The 20,123-nt window shown below is 37.3% G+C and overlaps 1 long non-coding RNA gene across 1 annotated transcript; it reads right to left on the bottom strand.

The window, feature by feature from the left end:
- Window positions 1-7,317: 7,317 nt before the first annotated feature.
- Window positions 7,318-9,339, bottom strand: LOC140837847 (uncharacterized). The gene is made up of 3 exons (XR_012119483.1): window positions 9,241-9,339; window positions 7,767-8,284; window positions 7,318-7,602 (listed from the first exon to the last, which is right to left on the bottom strand). It is a non-coding gene; the product is annotated as an uncharacterized lncRNA (long non-coding RNA).
- Between the last annotated feature and the right edge of the window lie 10,784 nt (window positions 9,340-20,123).

The following is a 20,123-nucleotide window of genomic DNA, read 5'->3' as shown; positions in this document are numbered from 1 at the left end:
AGGTCGTACGAGAATTTACGGTGCAATGTGCCAAAATGACTTTCGAAAAAGCGTTTCATGATTGTGGCCTCCATTCACCAATTTTCGTGTTTTCCAGTCCTCATGGGTATTTTTCAGTATGTTAGGGGTATTTTTAATCACGGTTAAACGTCGGTTTAATGTTGGTTCGGGTTGGTACGAAGCCAAGATTAAAAATCAAGTTATTAGTTCTAATCGTCTCGTTTTTGGTTCTATTGTTAAGTTTTAGTCAAGATAAGTTTATTTGCATGTGTCACAAAATAGAATTAGGTTGTGATAGGACTCGTTTTTACGTGTTTTTAGTGTTGGTTTTGAGTCGCATTCATGCATCATAGTAGTTTATTTTAGTTTAATTGTGCAATTTTTTTAGCATTATGTAGCATATGACTGATCTCGTGTGTTTTGTGGTCATCTGGTGGGAATTGAGCAGTTTATTCGAAGAACCTCGCTAGGGCGACCAAAAGTGTCCGCCCCAGCGAGAAGTTTAGTCTTGCCGAGGAGCTGTATTCGAAGTCTCTCGCTAGGGCGGTCAAAAGTGTCCGCCCCAGCGAGACCAGAGACATGGCCGAGGAGTTTTATTCGAAGTTGCTCGCTAGGGCGGTAAAAAGTGTTCGCCCCAGCGAGCGACGAGATCCAAGAAGATTTGTTTCCAAGTTTGGTGGACTCTATCTTACACCATGACCTAATAGACGAGAGAGGCGCAAAAAGAACAGACCATTCTGATATTTTCCATCACTTTTCTTGGGAGGAAGGCTAGGAGCAAAGGAGATTTTCGAAGACCTCGAGATTTCCAAGCGTCGTGGCCGTCATCCATCGTCAACCTTAGTATTTTAATTATTCAGTTTTTATTTCTTGCATAGATTGTTGATTTTTATTATGAATTTTGTTGGCTAAACTCTATATTTGTTGGGATTTAAGGGGATCCTACCCCGTACTCGTGGTTTAACATTATTTATCGACGTTTTTATGAGTGATTTGTTTATGCTTTTGTGCTTTCTTATTTCAATTGAAGTCTAGCTAACTTCCTTTGATTATTTCATGTTGTTAATGATTTCGATAGAATAATTGACAATAGGATCGAATAGCATAGACCACGGATTTACAATTTTAGTAGATATACGGAATTGGATACGTGTCGACAGTGATAATTCACCCGGATGAAAGCTAGTGGATTCCATAGAACGTAATGCAATCGTGAACTGTTAAATAATTGAGGATACTTGATTACTGCATGTTTATGATTAGTGTTAATATAGCTCGACAGAGTATATTAATTAGTCTAGGGAATTCCGTCGAATGCACGAGTAAAAGTCGAGTATAATTGTTTAAACACGAGTGGTAGGTGAACTGATAATTCCCAACAAATTCGTCTCTCATTTGATTTTCATCCAATTTAATCATTGATTTCTTGAGTATTTGTTCTTGCGCTTTAATTATTTTAGTTATTAAATTCACTTTATTTTAATCACCAATTCAATCTATCGTTGCTGAAGAAATTTACTTGAAAATAAAGATATTGTAACGCAGTCCTCGTGGATCGATACTCGTATTCACTTACGTTTATTATAACTTGACTATCGTGCACTTGCGATATTTTAAATCGAGCTTTCATTTATAAAACAAATTTTAAGACTATTCACTGTGCAAGTTTTGCTCGATCAGGTTGCAACAAGCCTGGGAGCGATCCAACTCATCCGATAAAAATTAGTTTATAATTATATTATATAACGGCCCGAAAATTCATGTTTAAAAATTTGCGGGAAATTTAAAATTTTTCTTTTAAACTAAATGAAGTATCAAATTCATAAAATAAACTGTTAAATAATGTTTCATGTTTATAAATAGCAGTAGAAGAATTTAATGTTTGCAAAGTAACAATTTAAAATAATTCAACAAGAGATAAAATGTTTGAGCATTAAAAATAAAATGCAAGTGCTGAAACTGAGGTCCTCGGGTGCCACTACTGCCGACCCAAGCTAGCTCACTGGTCCCCGCCCTCGGTCCCGACATCATCAGTACCTACAACAATCAAGTCTAGTGAGTCTAAAGACTCAACATGCATATATCGTAAATAACGAGTAAATAATATAATAAAATTTGCATGGGAGTAAAATTATCATGTCATGAGGCATAATCGTGAAAATAATTTATCATGAGCAATTAATATACGTGCATAGCTGAACTGAAAAACTCATGGTAGAAATGTTTGCTCCTTGGAGCTCTGTACTGAAATAACTTGTAATAAATTTTCTGGTGAGATTATGGTCTATGCAAGTGGTCCCTGAACTGAACTGAGCTGACCGATACTGGGGACCGGACCGATACTGGGGATCGGATTTACGTCTGATCAGACTACTGCCACAGTACTGGGTGAAACAACTGAACTAACCTGTAACTGGTGACCGGACCGATACTGGGGACCGGATTTCATACTTATAGTAAAGTGACCACAAGCAATATCGCATAAATCTCAAAATGAATTTTTTTGCACGTAATATAATTAGGTAACATCATTAAATATGAACAATTTCGATCTTCTTGCATTAAAACCATGTGCTTGCGATATTTAAAAATACCTATATGACTTGATTGAAGAGTGAAAGAAGATATAAACATGCCTTGGTTTGTTTTGACAGAAAACAAACGAAATAACGACGCGGCGCGGCGGAGACGGAGTGCTCTTCACTTTCTCACTTAATTCCTTTAAATTAAGCATGCACCATAATTATTACAATAGCGTAAAAAAATCGTAAACGTGATGCAAGAATATTTTAAAAAAATCATGATTCGTGCTCAGGGCGCTGTGTTGACCAAAATCTCACCACGGGTGCAAAATGACCATTTTGCCCCTTGAAACCCAAAAATTATCGTTTCAACCCTGGACATATAAAATTGACCCGAAGTTTTACCAAAATCCTTAAAATATCCCAAAACATTTTTAAAAGTATTTCTAGACGTAAACTCGAGCCCAATTCATAACTTAACCGAATTGTTTTAAAATTTGTACCGATGTTTCGATTTTAATCCGAATCAACTAAAATCTCCTCCAAATTTTTCCTAACTTTTTATTCACATTATCCACATCTTAGAGGCCCTTGAAATACCTAGACCAGCACCTTAAACCCTTCGAACACCCAACCACCAGCTGTTGAAATTTGTTCACCTTAACACATCGAAAACTATAAACCACCAACCTTAAGAATTATCGACCCTAGACTCTAGCTACTCGGACCAACCTTGAACCATCACTACCTAGCTTGCCTTAGGACCCTACGGGGTCACTCTAACCTCAACTCACAACCTCCAATAAGCGGAAGCCCGCCAGCACCCGAAGAAACACCCTAAGCTGTCACCCGCGGCAACCCCTCGGCAATGTGACCTCAAGCTAATCTTAAACAAAGGCCAGCAACGTGCGACCACTATAGACCATGGCTCGGACTCACTAGGGTCTGGTCCACGGCTTGGAATAGTTCTTCACGCCGCCAGCCTCACCCAGCGCCCGACTACACTAAAAAAAACGATCGCACCCAACCATGAGTCGCACCGTTCGCAACTTATCTCCACCATGACTAGACACCAGCTACATGACCCGATCTTAAAGCCCTGCACAACCCTTAAAACGCAACAAAAACAGCAGCCCCTTGCAACCATACAAGTAACGTGAGTGATGAACTAAAATATGCATGAATTTAACCCAAAACCGAAGAACCTCCATGCTATGTTTTGGATCGAGAAATCCTCAAACAAACGAACATATAACAACATACATATTGCGATTAAGATGCAGAAACAAAAGTACGGGGCGTGCCTTGATGATTGAAGAACAAGAACGTTGCAATGGAGACGTCGGGAGGATTTTCTCTTGAAGAAATTAGCTTTGGCGATGGAGTTTTCAGCTGGAAATGGTGAAACCAAGGGAGAATAATGATGGACGAAGTGGGTGTCGGCTGCTGGTGGAATAATTTATGTAGGGTACGTTTAGGTTTAGTTTAAGTATATTTTAGGTTAATTAAAATGTGCACTAATGGGCCTCAATTAAAATAAAAACGGTTTTAAGTCCAATAAGCTTAAAATTAGGCCCATTAAATCCAAACACACTCTCGAAAAATATTTCGTGTTGAAAAGCTTTTGAAAATGTTAGCCAAACCCTCAAAAAGTCTCCCGATTCGATAAAATTTGCGTACCGATAAAAATAACATCATCCGGGTAAAAATACCCATAAAATCCTATTATTTGAAAAATCCACTTAAAATACCATATATTAATTTATAAAAATAAACCGTGTAATAAAATAATTTTCTTGAAAATTCTCCGGTCTCCGTTCCTCATTCGATCTCGAAATACAATCTAAAAATCTTAATGCATGAACTTTTAAAATTTCATGAAATAAATTCTACAATTCATGAATTATGTATAAAATGCATAAAAATAATTAAACATAAATTAATGAATAAACATGCATTTAATACTTTAAAATAATTAAATAAAATACCAAAGATATTTATTAATTTGCAAGTATGTGGCTCACATGGACTTTTAAATTTTTGGGACGTTACAATCTACCCCTCTTAAATTGAATTTCGTCCCCGAAATTCGCTTATTCTTGATAAACAAAAAGTTTAGACTCTTACTTCTAGAATCCTAATAATCCACGCTTCCAATGCGCTGCTCTGATAAGATAAATATTAAGTTGTCCTTACGTCTTCTCAATCCTAAATAAATTTGTCACCAAAGTCCTCGTTTGTGAATCGCAACTTAAAACAACTTATGGTGACTTAGTTCTATTCAATTATAGCCCCGAATTTTGACTTATCCCGCAGTTTCTCATACTAGAGATGGATGTCTAGACTTATCGCACCTTACTTTTCTTATACTATACTCATAATATTCATCGACTTATTATATTAGCATTTATGCAGTTCAACTTAAGAAACTTAGCACTAAAAGTTATTGATCGACTTCTATCCTCGGTAAAACAATTAAATGTTAAACCTTATCTCAACCTCATAATAAGATTAGCCCAAGATCTTTGAATCGTATCTTTATCTTATGACACCAAACTTACATAACTTAATTATTTACAAGTACATCCCAAATATTAAATTGTCGCAAATCTTAAATTTCGAGTAGTGATAATTCATAAAACTCATTTATACAATATCAAACTTCTACCTATATTTTAAAGCCCTTCAAGTCCCAATTACATGCTTAAACCATTTTCTTCCTAATTACAATATAGTTGAGGTCTAAGGCCCTTGGACTTTCCTCATTGAAACGAATGTCGTATTCTTACGTATCCTCATTGATTAATACATGCTAGCGTATAAAACTTATTAAGTCATCCCATGGTAGCCTTAGAATAATTTTAATAAATCAACTTCACTTATAACCCGTAGAGTTCTAGAATCCCCATATCAAGCTTTTAGATTTCTCACTTGATAAAAAAAAATATTAATATTCATCAATTGATAACTTATATTGATCACAACTAATTCTCTTTTGTTTTTATTTCACCCAAAATATCCGTATGAGCAAATATCCCATAAATTTGAAATTAAATTTACCTAATCCAAATTGCTTTGAATAAAATAATTCCAATATACATATCCGTTTAGTCCCAAGTTTGTTAATGACTTCCAAAATTTCTCAAGGCAAGGTGTCTACCTCACCTCCTACGTGCGTCTATCAATTAAACTAACCATCATCGTACCCCAACTTTTTAAAATTTTAAATTCTCACAAGGTATAATCTTAACTGTTAAGATCATGACTAAAACTTGTGACACATCAAACTTATGTTCCCAAAAATTTACTAACTCAATGTTTATCCTTATAACTTAACTAACCGATCAAATTTACCTTAAATCGTCATCACTTTAAATTCTTGATTTGACAAAACATTATTTCATTAACGTTTAAACTTTCACGCCTAAGATTGATTCATCTTACAATGTCTTTGGTTACAATTGATTATGACATTATAACCCAAATATCTAAATATTCTATATTTCCTTTGAGCCTAAATACCCGAAAATTCCTACCATTTAAACCGTTCAATTCTCACTTACTACTAAATAAGTTCTCAAATTTCTTAAAATTGTAAAATTAATTTACTTTCCTCGAATGTCGTCCAATTTTCCCTAAATCTCGAAAATTCCCCAATTACCCATGAGTCCTCAGTATTCCCAATTTAATTTTATAGATTTCCCGTATCATAAGGTTCAATAGTCTTAAACTTATTAAACCCAAAATTAATTCCCATAACACGTCGTACATTTATATAAATACTTAAAATCCCAAGTGTTCCTCAAAAGTTCGCATTAAATCCTTAAAATTTTGAAACTTGCAATCTGACCCTTACAGTTCTCCAAATTTACATTTTGGCCCTAAAACTCTTCGAAATTTGCATCATTGTCCCCATAAAATTTTTCCATCTTTACCTCATTAAAATTTTATATTCTCGAACTCGAAATTCAATCCCAAAATTTGGTAAATTCGAAAATAGTCCCTTAGAATTTTATTTTTGAACTTAGGTCCTCAAATCATGGGTTATTACAATTAGGTCCTTAAAATTCTCAACTCCTGCAGTTCAATCCTCAAATCCAACTATGTAGAGCATGCATCCTAAATAAATTATCATAATTAATCTTACATTTCTATAGATACCTAAAATCCTCAAATTGTACATTTATAATCCTACAGATTGTCGTAGTTTTCGAATCGCTATTGCTTATATGAAATCCTCAAAAATTTACTCGACTAGCAACCAAGAACCATTAATAATTTCTTAGAAATTCTACAAGTCTCAAAAGCATTCATAATTTTTAAGTTTAACTTATGGCCCATAAGTAGAACATCAGTACTACTAACCCAAAAATTAATATAGTCAAATAATTTACGACCTCTCCTAATGCACAATAGCAAAATTCTTATTTATGTCCGGTGGGGGTGGAGGTGCATTTCCCTCCTGCCTCTAATGCTCATCGTCCTCATGACGGCGCTCATCATCCCTCGCGCGCTCAACAAGGCGTCTAGGAGGCATACTATTCCATACATATAACCCAAACGTAACCAACATGCATAATTCCCTAATTTCTTTAAATTTAAGTAAATACTGAATAATAAAATCTGAACGTAAAATATTTCATGAAATCATACTGTTAAAATAATTCATGCTTTAAATAAAATGCGTAAATGTAAAACTTACAGACCGAAAAAGTGACTTCGTGAGCTTCTCGTGGTCAGTAGTAGTGTAACCCTTTACATGAACATAGGCTCTGATACCAGCTATAACGGCCCGAAAATTCATGTTTGAAAATTTGCGAGAAATTTAAAAATTTTCTTTTAAACTAAATGAAGTATCAAATTCATAAAATAAACTGTTAAATAATGTTTAATGTTTAAAAATAACAGCGGAAGAATTTAATGTTTGCAAAGTAACAATTTAAAATAATTCAACAAGAGATAAAATGTTTGAGCATTAAAAATAAAATGGCAAGTGCTGAAACTGAGGTCCTCGGGTGCCACTACTGCCGACCCAAGCTAGCTCACTGGTCCCCGCCCTCGGTCCCGACATCATCAGTACCTACTACAATCAAGTCTAGTGAGTCTAAAGACTCAACATGCATATATCATAAATAACGAGTAAATAATATAGTAAAATTTGCATGGGAGTAAAATTATCATGTCATGAGGCATAATCATGAAAATAATTTATCATGAGAAATTATAATACGTGCATAGCTGAACTGAAAAACTCATGGTAGAAAAGTTTGCTCCTTGGAGCCCTGTACTGAAATAACTTGTAATAAATTTTCTGGTGAGATTATGGTCTATGCAAGTGGTCCCTGAACTGAACTGAGCTGACCGATACTGGGGACCGGACCGATACTGGGGATCGGATTTACGTCTGATCAGACTACTGCCACAGTACTGGGTGAAACAACTGAGCTAACCGGTAACTGGTGACCGGACCGATACTGGGGACCGGATTTCATACTGATAGTAAAGTGACCACAAGCAATATCGCATAAATCTCAAAATGAATATTTTTGCACGTAATATAATTAGATAACATCATTAAATATGAATAATTTCGATCTTCTTGCATTAAAACCATGTACTTGCGATATTTAAAAATACCTATATGACTTGATTGAAGAGTGAAAGAAGATATAAACATGCCATGGTTTGTTTTGACAGAAAACAAACGAAATAACGACGCGGCGCGGCGGAGACGGAGTGCTCTTCATTTTCTCACTTAATTCCTTTAAATTAAGCATGCACCATAATTATTACAATAGCATAAAAAAATCGTAAACGTGATGCATGAATATTTAAAAAAAATCATGATTCGTGCTCAAGGCGCTGTCTTGACCAAAATCTCACCACGGGTGCAAAATGACCATTTTGCCCCTTGAAACCCAAAAATTATCGTTTCAACCCTGGACATATAAAATTGACCCGAAGTTTTACCAAAATCCTTAAAATATCCCAAAACATTTTTAAAAGTATTTCTAGACGTAAACTCGAGCCCAATTCATAACTTAACCGAATTGTTTTAAAACTTGGACCGGAATTTCGATTTTAATCCGAATCAACTCGAATCTCCTCCAAATTTTTCCTAACTTTTTATTCACTTTATCCACATCTTAAAGGCCCTTAAAATACCTAGACCAGCACCTTAAACCCTTCGAACACCCAACCACCAGCTGCTGAAATTTGTTCACCTTAACACATCGAAAACCATAAACCACCAACCTTAAGAATTATCGACCCAAGACTCTAGCTGCTCGGACCCTACGGGGTCACTCTAACCTCAACTCACAACCTCCAATAAGCGGCAGCCCGCCTGCACCCGAAGAAACACCCTAAGCTGTCACCCACGGCAACCCCTCGGCAATGTGACCTCAAGCTAATCTTAAACAAAGGCCAGCAACGTGGGACCACTATAGACCATGGCTCGGAATCACTAGGGTCTGGTCCACGGCTTGGAATAGTTCTTCACGCCGCCAGCCTCACCCAGCGCCCGACTACACTAAAAAAAACGATCGCACCCAACCATGAATCGCACCGTTCGCAACTTATCTCCACCATGACTCGACACCAGCTACATGACCCGATCTTAAAGCCCTGCACAACCCTTAAAACGCAACAAAAACAGCAGCCCCTTGCAACCATACAAGTAACGTGAGTGATGAACTAAAATATGCATGAATTTAACCCAAAACCGAAGAACCTCCATGCTATGTTTTGGATCGAGAAATCCTCAAACAAACGAACATATAACAGCATACATATTGCGATTACGATGCAGAAACAAAAGTACGGGGCGTGCCTTGATGATTGAAGAACAAGAACGTTGCAATGGAGACGTCGGGAGGATTTTATCTTGAAGAAAGTAGCTTTGGCGATGGAGTTTTCAGCTGGAAATGGTGAAACCAAGGGAGAATAATGATGGAAGAAGTTGGTGTCGGCTGCTGGTGGAATAATTTATGTAGGGTTTGTTTAGGTTTAGTTTAAGTATATTTTAGGTTAATTAAAATGTGCACTAATGGGCCTCAATTAAAATAAAAACGGTTTTAAGTCCAATAAGCTTAAAATTAGGCCCATTAAATCCAAACACACTCTCGAAAAATATTTCGTGTTGAAAAGCTTTTGAAAATGTTAGCCAAACCCTCAAAAAGTCTCCCGATTCGATAAAATTTGCGTACCGATAAAAATAACATCATGCGGGTAAAAATACCCAAAAAATCCTATTATTTGAAAAATCCACTTAAATACCATATATTAATTTATAAAAATAAACCGTTAATAAAATAATTTTCTTGAAAATTCTCCGGTCTCCGTTCCTCGTTCGATCGCGAAATACAATCTAAAAATCTTAATGCATGAATTTTTAAAATTTCATGAAATAAATTCTACAATTCATGAATTATGTCTAAAATGCATAAAAATAATTAAACATAAATTAATGAAATAAACATGCATTTAATACTTTAAAATAATTAAATAAAATACCAAAGATATTTAATAATTTGCAAGTATGTGGCTCACATGGACTTTTAAATTTTCGAGACGTTACATATTACGTGCATAAAAATATAAAATGTTTATTTTTGAGATATATGCGATATGTCTTGTGGCCACCTTATGTTTATGGGTTTGTAAGTCGGTAGGCGCAACCGAGGACCTCTCCACCCGGTGACTTACGACCGGTTTACGATTATGTATGGGTACGGATATCCAGTCCAAGGGCTGTGGTGATCTCTACCGCCCATTATACTATGGTTTAGTCTGATCAGGCGCTCACGTTATGTTATGGGCCACTTGCTTATAAACATTATCTCTACCAGAAAATTATGGTATGATATGACAGGGCTCTATTGAGCAAAGGTTTTACGTATGATTTTCATATATGCACGTAGTTATAATTATTCATGATATGATTTTCACCATGCGCTTTACGATACCATATTTTTACGTTGCATGCGATTTTATGATATATTTACTTGTTATTCACGATATATACATGTTGAGTCTTTAGACTCACTATACTTGATTGTTGTAGGTATTGATGAGGTCGAGGCCGAGTGCGGAGACCAGTGAGTTGGCTTGGGTCAGCAGTAGTAAACCCGAGGACCTCATGTTTTAGTTTATTCACCTTTTAGCATTCAAACTAAATTTTATTATGTTGGATTATTTTAAGTTGTTGTGGGAAATACAATGTTGACTTCCGCTGTTATTTTAAAGTTAAAATTATTTACATGTTTATTTTATAAATGAAGCAAGATAATTATTTATTTAGAAAAATTTTAATAATTCCGCTAAAATATGAATACGAAATACAGGCCTTTACAAGCAGCTTGAAGTACTTTTCTTGTTGCAAAGTACTTCAGCAGGAAAAGGATGGTCTTCTTCGAAAAGATTCCAGCAAGCTTGGGTCTTATAAGACTCTGGCAAGCTTGGGTCTTGTCAGCACTAACGTATTTGAAAAAGATGTCTTCAAACATCTACCTACGAAAGACTGAAAATTGTCTTCGGAATTTTTCTGCTGATTCTGACTCTAGAAAAGACTCCGAGAGATCACTTGCACCTATCATGTGTATTGGTTTGTTAAAAGAAATCTTAAATGAATTAGTTTGTGAACTTGCAGGAAATTATATAGAGTCTCAGGAAGCTGAAGAGACGGCAATTTGGTTACACGAATACCAAGATTCATCCCTCTTGCCCTCAGATATCACATCTCTGCATTTATTGGTTGCATTTATCGAGGGGGAACAGTATCTTAGTCAGACTAAGATTTTTGTATCTTTTTCGAAAATAGATAGAATGTCTGTCCTTTTGATAAAACAACAAGTCTACTGGTTTTATCAAAGTGCTCAATTATTTCAATACTTTAAAAACTTCCAGTAGACTTATCATAAAACGACAACTTCTCTTCTGATTATTTCAAAAGTAACCGCTTGGACAGCCCGCTATTTTCACTAAGATTCAAAATTTTTAACATCATTGGTCAGTCTAACATGATCTGGTTATCATTTCAAAATACTCAACTGTAAACATATTGACATGTGTCCTTGTGTTTACATTGACGGCTGTACATTCTTTTATTATATCAGTTTCTTACTTTTCACTGTTACTGCTTCAAAACTTTTTCTACTCAGCTACTGCTTTCTCTTAAATATTTCTTCTCTACTACAAAATATATCTGATTCATTTCTACAAAAATGGCCAGAGCATATACTCTTAACGCCTATCAAGTCAACTTTACTTAAATTCTCAATATCAAAGATGAGAATCTTGTCAAAATGTTCCAAGCCCTAGAAAAATCAGGACTCCGAAAATTCTTGGAAGCACCTGCAGCGATTTACAAAAGTGCTCTTCTGGATTTCTATGCTAGGGCAATTATTCAAGAAGGAAAGATCATTCATTCTCAAGGAGACACATCCATCTCCATTGATGCCTCACTATTGGGATCAACCTTTTTCCTCCCATGTTCAGGTATTTCTGAACTCTCCGATATTTCTAAACAAGAGATTTCTACTGCTCTCAGGACCTTCTCAGCTTCTGGAGACGAACTGTCTCCATCTTGCTTCAAGAAGCTTCTCAAAATAGAGTATCAAGTGCTTGCTGACATTGTGGCAAAGGCCTTATTGGTCAAATCTGGCACGTTTTATAAACTAACAAAGGAGAAAGTCCAAGTGATGGTTGCCATCACTTCAGGAATTAAAATGGATTGGAGTCGTTTCTTGTTTCGAATGATGAAAGATATGGTTACAAGGAAAAGCTCTGGATTTTGTAATGGCCTAGTAGATTGGTTATAGATAAAATGAAAAGATGAAGTGTTGCTTGAAGAAAGAAACCGCACCCGCGCCCCTTTTACTACCGCACCCGCGGTGCATGGACAGAAAGATGGCCATTTTTACAGTAGGGTCACCGCACCCGTAGTCCAGAGAAATTGCACCCACGGTTACAGAAATGACACCACACCCGCGGTCTTATATGTAGCGCACCCGCGGTCGAAGTTTATGAATTTTTGGAAGACATGCCGAAGCTTGAGCCCACCAGCGCTGATGAAGCCATAGCACCCGCGTTCATACGTGGTGCTTGAAAAATAAGACACTTGCCTCAGCCATGCAATTTAATGTGTATGTGTCTTCATTTCCTCAAATTTGAGCAGCAAGAAACGAGAGAAACTTCAGAGAATTCCCTTTCAAGTGCAAGGTTTCTTTTCATCTTATAATGGAGCTTGTGCAAGATTTAGCCATCCAAACTTAAATCCAATTTCAGTTTTGAGCTCCTCTCTTCAAGGGCTATCTAAGGATGTAAGTTTGGTTAAGTTTTAACATGTTTTGAAGTATACATCTTGGAGAAATGCTGATATGCTTGTAATTTTATGTTCTTGAGATTATAGAGGTTGTAGAATTGTAAACGGATCGATTATCGGATGTTGTATGCGATTCCTATGAATTCCAGCATATATATGATTGAACATGTTCATATTTCAAAGTTTAGTGTAAGTTATGAATAGAATGGTGAAGTGCTGATACTGATTATATTGTGTTGCTTTGATCGGTACCGAGAAACTACGTCGTTATGCCGTCGAAATATACCAAGATTTGATATTGATATGTACATGTATCGATTTGAATTATGGATTGATATTGAACATTCAACATTACCATTTCAGATTGATATTGGTAGGATTCGTATTCGAGACTTCGACATCGACAGACATTGTGCGACGAAAGGTATAATTCATGTTTTGTTTGGGGAAGACACAACTTCAATGAGATTCAATTTGAGTTTCCCAACCAAATCACATACTAGAATTGTTGTTTATCGTTTGCTATGATTTTGATTTGTTTATAGATTTATATTCAAATATTTTGATATGACGATGACTTGTTTATAGATTTATATTCAAGCATTTGAGATAGGAGAGTCATTGGCAGACTTGCCAAACTAGACGTTCGATGGTATCGACGCTTCGGATCAGATTCAATCCGATTGTAGACATTCGATACAGACAGGGCCGAAGTCTAGGAATAAGACGTACAGTTACCCCGATTGGGAGGGTAGGTGACAGACAGTGACGTCTTATTCACACCGGGACCACCCCTAGAGTTAGAGTTGATTCGAGTCCAGACATGATTTGATTTGAATTGCATGTTCATATAGATTGGTTTCATAGACTATGGAACCCATTGTTATTGCTTTTATGCATAATTTATGATTATGTATTAGCATGCATACATGTTTATACTGGGATTTGTTCTCACCGGAGTTTCCGGCTGTTGTTATGTCTATATGTGTGCATAACAACAGGTGGGGCAGGATCTGGGTCACGACAGAGATGAGATCGAAATAGCGTGGTGACTACGGGCGCAGAAGATCACTAGTAGTTTGTACATTTGATCTGTATTGTATTCAGTGACTGGTTTGTAGAATATGGATAAAACAAGACATGTATATTATGTATGTTTGATAAAATAAATGTAGACCTTGTGCTTGTTTGTATACATTTGAGATAATGTTAAAAAGCGAAAATTTGACCCACATTTTTGAATAAAGATCCGATTAATTCCGAAAAGAACTGAGTTAGAGCTCGAGTCCCCACAACAGGTGGTATCAGAGTAGTAGGTTCTGTAGACTGAGATAGAATAGAATGAGCGGGGTAGATCGAGTTTTCTTCCTTGCTTTTGATGTGTTAGCATGATTTATTGCTTTCCCTATTACATGTTGTATTGTTATCTGAATTGATTTATAGCATGTACTTGTAAAGACTGAATCAGAACCGATTCTGGATCAGAGGTATATGATCAGAGGAGGACTGAGACAGATTGTATAGACTGTGTACTAATCTGTTTGATAATCAAATTATGCTGCCTAGAAGAATACCACAACCAGCTGCAGGTCAAGTGCCAGAACAAAGTCGTACGTCAGGTACTCAGAAGGACGTTACTGCGACACCAATCGAGACCTTGTTGAAGAGGTTTCAATCATTCCATCCACCTACCTTGAAGGGCACGGAGAATGCAGTGGATTGCGAGAGCTGGCTAGATGATATAGAGATGTTGTTTGAATCTCTTGCCTATACAGACGAACGAAGAGTGAAACTAATCGGGCATCAGTTGCAAGAAGTTGCGAAAAGCTGGTGGTTGACCACAAAAAGAGCCTTAGAACATCGAGGTATCGATATTACGTGGAAAGTATTTAAAGATGAATTTTATCAACGTTTCTTTCCAGTATTGTATCGAAAGGATAAAGGGGCAGAATTTGCAAATCTACGACAAGGGCAATTGAACATTGAAGAATATGTAGCCAAGTTTTCTTCCTTGCTTCGGTTTGCACCCCACATGGCAGGAAATGATGATGCGGTCGCCGATCAGTTCATCAATGGCTTAATTCCTGACATTTTCACTTTGGTGAACATGGGACGACCCAATACTTTTTCTAATGCACTGAACAGAGCAAAAAGAGCAGAGGCTGGCTTGATTAGGCAGCGAGGAGCTTCTTATAGTGCTCAGAGTCAGAGACCGCCACAGCCTGCCGCACAGTTTCCACCACCTCCTCCTCGATTTGATAGTGGAAGCAGTAGTAGTGGCAAGAAAGATTCGTTGAAAGCTAAGTGTAAGCAGTTTAAGATAGCAGGGAGCAGTTCGTTGAGCTCCAGCGGGTCACGACAGAGAGGTCCTGGCCAGAGTACAGATGTGACAGGTGTGTATTGCACTACTTGTGGAGGCCGACATACCACAGAGCAGTGTCAGGGAGTGATGGGCAGATGCAACATATTTAGGCAACATGGACATTTCGCCAGAGTCTGTCCCCAGAGAGGTGCCCAGAGATTTCAGAGTGCAGGGTCATCAGCATCAGTGACTCAGCCCGAAAGGCAAGCTTCGTCTGTCCATTCATTCCAGCCCACTCCTACACAGTCCCAGCCTAGAGCCAGAGGTGGCCAGACAGTGAGCCAACCTCCCAGACAACAGGCTCAGGTGTTTGCATTGACAGAAGAGCAAGCCCAAGATGCACCAGACGATGTCATTGCAGGTAACTGTTTTCTTTGCGGTTATCCTGCATATGTATTGATAGATATAGGTGCATCACATACATTCATATCAGAACGTTTTGCATTGACACATGCATTGCCCGTAGAGTCATTGTCTACTGTAGTGTCTATTTCTTCTCCGTTGGGAAGTGGTTTGATATCTGGGACTTCAGTTAGACAGTGTATACTATAGTTTGAGGGGCATGAGATTGATTTAGATTGTGTTGTACTTGGTTTATTTGATTTTGATTGTATTGTCGGGATTGATATGTTAACTAAGTACAGAGCCACCGTAGACTGTTTTCACAAGATTGTCAGATTCAGACCCGAAATGACAGAAGAGTGGAAATTCTACGGTAAGGGTTCCAGATCTCGGATTCCCTTAGTGTCTGCACTGACTATGAGTAGATTGTTGCAGAAAGGAGCAGAAGGGTTCCTTATTTATTCTGTAGATCTACAGAAATCGAGCCCGACATTGGCAGATTTGCCATTAGTACGGGAGTTTGCAGATGTATTTCCAAATGAGATCCCAGGGTTACCTCCAGCTCGAGAGGTAGATTTTAGCATTGATCTTATTCCAAGTACCGTTCCTATTTCGAGAGCTCCGTATAGGATGGCGCCGATAGAGCTGAAAGAATTAAAAGCACAACTAGAAGATCTTCTAGCCAAGGGATACATCAGACCTAGTTTATCTCCTTGGGGTGCTCCAGTTCTGTTCGTGCGCAAGAAAGACGGTTCTATGAGATTGTGTATAGACTACAGGCAACTGAACAAGGCAACGATAAAGAACAAATATCCTTTGCCTCGTATTGACGACTTATTTGATCAGTTTCAGGGATCTTCTATCTATTCTAAGATTGATTTGAGGTCCGGGTATCACCAACTGAGAGTTCGAGATGCAGATATACCGAAGACAGCGTTTCGAACGAGGTATGGACATTATGAATTTATTGTCATGCCTTTCAGTTTAACGAATGCTCCGGCGGTGTTTATGGGATTAATGAACCGAGTCTTTCAGAGATACTTGGATGAGTTTGTGATTGTTTTTATTGATGATATTCTGGTATATTCTAAGAATTTGAATGAACATGCCAATCATTTGAGAATTGTGTTACAAAGATTGAGAAATGAAAGATTATATGCTAAACTGTCAAAGTGTGAGTTTTGGCTGAGACAGGTTGTCTTCTTGGGTCATATCATATCTGTAGACGGTATTTCTGTAGATCCGAGTAAAGTTGAAGCTATGATCGGTTGGCCAAGACCGACTTCTGTGCCAGAAATACGCAGTTTCATGGGTCTAGCAGGGTACTATAGAAGATTTATTAAAGATTTCTCCAGCATTGCGAAGCCGATTACCCAGTTGACACAGAAGAATGCGCCGTTTGTGTGGTCTGAGGATTGGGAGTCTAGCTTCCTAGAGTTGAAGAAGAGGCTGACCAGCGCACCTGTCTTGATGATTCCTTCATGTACTGGCGATTTCGTTGTATATTGTGATGCATCCCACAGAGGGCTAGGATGTGTTCTTATGCAACGAGGTCATGTGATCGCATATGCCTCTAGACAGCTGAAGCCACATGAGACCCGATACCCAATTCATGATCTTGAATTGGCGGCTATCGTATTTGCATTAAAGATCTGGCGTCATTATCTTTATGGCGAGAAATTTAGATCTATTCTAAACATAAAAGTCTAAAATTGTTTTCTCAGTCAGAATTGAACATGAGACAGCGCAGATGGCTCGATTTGTTGAAGGACTTTGATTGCGAAATCAAATACTAACCAGGGAAGTCAAATGCAGCAGCGGATGCTTTGAGTCGAAAGGTTTGTGCTCTATCCTTGTCGACGATAGGTGTTTCGAATTTAGTTGAAGATTGTTGTTTGTCTGGTTTAGCATTTGACACAGATAGTAGACCATTGATGTAAGGTCCAAAATTAAGACGACGTAACCCAACGGCATGCAAATCTAGGAATTCTGAAAAATGGTTAATTAATTGATATTAATTGCTTCCTTGATTATTTGACATGCATGATTATTTGTTAAATATGATTTAATTGTCATGATGCATTAAAAATGTATTTTTAAGGAATATTCCAGTGACGATCGAGGAACGGGGACCGATGGCTGAAAAAAAAATATAAAATGTTTTTATTAAATAATTATTTTTAATTATTTAAATTATGGTTGAGGCTTTTTAGTATTTTTGAAAATAAAGGGTTTTGAAATGATTTTATACGTCGGGACGTGAATTTTATCGGTGTTGGTTTTTCAAGAAAAAATGCGAACTTTTTGGCAACCCGGCTAATAAATTCACAAATTTATTTAAACGAAAACTTTGATAATATTTTATTAAAACCTAATTAGACTAATGGGCTTAATTTTGTGGCTTAATAGGCCTAAAGCCTACTTAGTAAATAAATTAGTATATAAAGTGTTAATTGATCACAAAACCCTACACTTGTTACTCAAACAATCAGCCACCCTATATTAATTTCTGAAAACTCTTCCAACCACACACCATCACACACGGCACTACACACACACAACTTTTTAAGGATTTTTGAAGGGTTCAAGGGACTTCAAGACAAGGTTTCGATCCGTTCTTCGTCGTCAACGTTTTTCGTGCGTATAAAACGCAAAGGCACGCTATATTCTCCTTTTACTCATCATCACACCATATTATGTATTTATTTATGAATTGCATGAAAAATAAGAACACCTTGATATATTTTCGTACATGCATCAAAAGTGGATTTTTAAAGCTTGGTTTTGTTCCAAAAATCATGATTTACAAGTATATAAGGGGCTGCCATGTATTAGGATGATAAGGGACATGTTTTACATGAGTTTAGAGTCTTAAAACTCCACCAAAACACTGAACATGATAAAAGATATAAGCTGGTACAAGTTACTGTCATGGTGCTTGAGGGGATCGGTTATGTGGGCATGGGGGCTGGGCTTTGGTTCGGTTGGGGCCAGGGCTTAGCTATGATCCGTGAGGGGTAAAGAGAAGAGTCCTAGCCATGCTAGGACTCGAAAACCAAGGGCTGGGAGGAGTCCTTGCTATTCAGGACACTACCCGAGAGCTTGAAGGAAATCATGCGCAGGTTTCAGAAGTTTGAGCAGGGAGGAGGGGCGCGGCCAGGGGGCTTGGGCTGGGCTAGGTTAGGTCCTTAGGGTCCTAGAATGGTGCTAGAGGGGTTGGGTCAGGGCCTGGGTCGCTTGGTTAGGTCCTAGAAACAGATAAGTAGAGTTCTACCATGCAAGGGATTCTAGGCCAGTTTGTGTTGCTGGGAAGTATGGCTTCGGTTTGCAGCAAGGGCTTGAGTCCTATGGGTTCTTAGGGACAGAGTCTACACGGACCCGTACACGGAGGTGGGCACGGGGTCCGTGTCCCTTGTTTCCAACTGAAGTCTATATACCGAGTGTACACGGACCCAGACACGGAGGTCTGCACGGGGTCCGTGCCTAGTGTTTTCTGCGCAAATTATTTCCTTCTTTAGAGTTTTATTTTGTTAGGTAACTAGATTCTAGTAATCTTTTTGATATGTAAACCATATTGGACGAAATTTTACACACAACACAGATATTATTTTTTTGAGTTTATCAAACTTGTGAGAATTTTCCTCAACTCTTTCAAGGCTTTAGCTTTGTTAAATCAAATCAAACTTATCAAAGTTTTTAACTTTGTGGCGTTTGTCGATCGTGCTTGTGTGGATTGTCGTAGGCGTCGTTCTTCGAAGGTTCGTATCAAATTTCGATTGTTATCCTCGTGTTTATTTGTTGCTAAACTTTTATAGTTTAGAGGTGAATAACACATCAATTACTTGATTCAAAAGATCGAGAAAACACACGAGTCTTATTATCGTAATTAAATAGAGGGTGCGATTGCGTTTTAATCGTGTTTGCTATTTATTCGTATCGAGATTCACATCATTTGGTATCAGAGCATAGGTTTATTGAAATCAAGTAAGTATCTTGTTATTAAATTTCAGATCTGTGATATTTCTTCGTTCCTTGTCAGATCTTGTCAATCTATCGTTCTTCGTTTAATTTTTTCGTGAATCTGTGATTCTCGAAAATTTTTGCTCCTAATTTTTTATTTCGGGATTTTCGAGTAGTACAAAAAAAAAATTACAAAAATTCCGAAAATTCACTATTATTTCTTTTTTATATTTTGTTTAATTTTCTCTAGAGAGTCATATTCAGTTGTCTCTCACAATCAAAATATATATATATATATATATATAGTTCATTCATTCGAATTTCTCGTCTACACAGTCCACGTGAGTCGGTCGCATTTGTCACGAGTTGAAACTTGATTGTTTGATTTACTCAAAATACAAAGCTTGACGCTCTTGAGAGAACCCTCAAATTTGAGTGACATTACTTGAGTGTGAGTGTTATTTCTTTGGAGTGACTAGTGAGTATTTCTTGTGAGCAAAAAAATAAGAGAGGAGAGACGAGTGAATTTCTTTGGAGTGACCGTGAGCATTTGGGTGAGGATCATTTGTTTTATACTAACGTTTTCTTGCAGGTACAACTTTGAAATTAAATG

The sequence above is a fragment of the Primulina eburnea genome, chromosome 8, assembly GCF_022965805.1.
Source record: "Primulina eburnea isolate SZY01 chromosome 8, ASM2296580v1, whole genome shotgun sequence".
Lineage (NCBI taxonomy): Eukaryota > Viridiplantae > Streptophyta > Magnoliopsida > Lamiales > Gesneriaceae > Primulina > Primulina eburnea.
The sequence above is the reverse complement of the archived record's forward strand: the minus strand, read 5'-3'. Positions and strand labels throughout refer to the sequence as shown.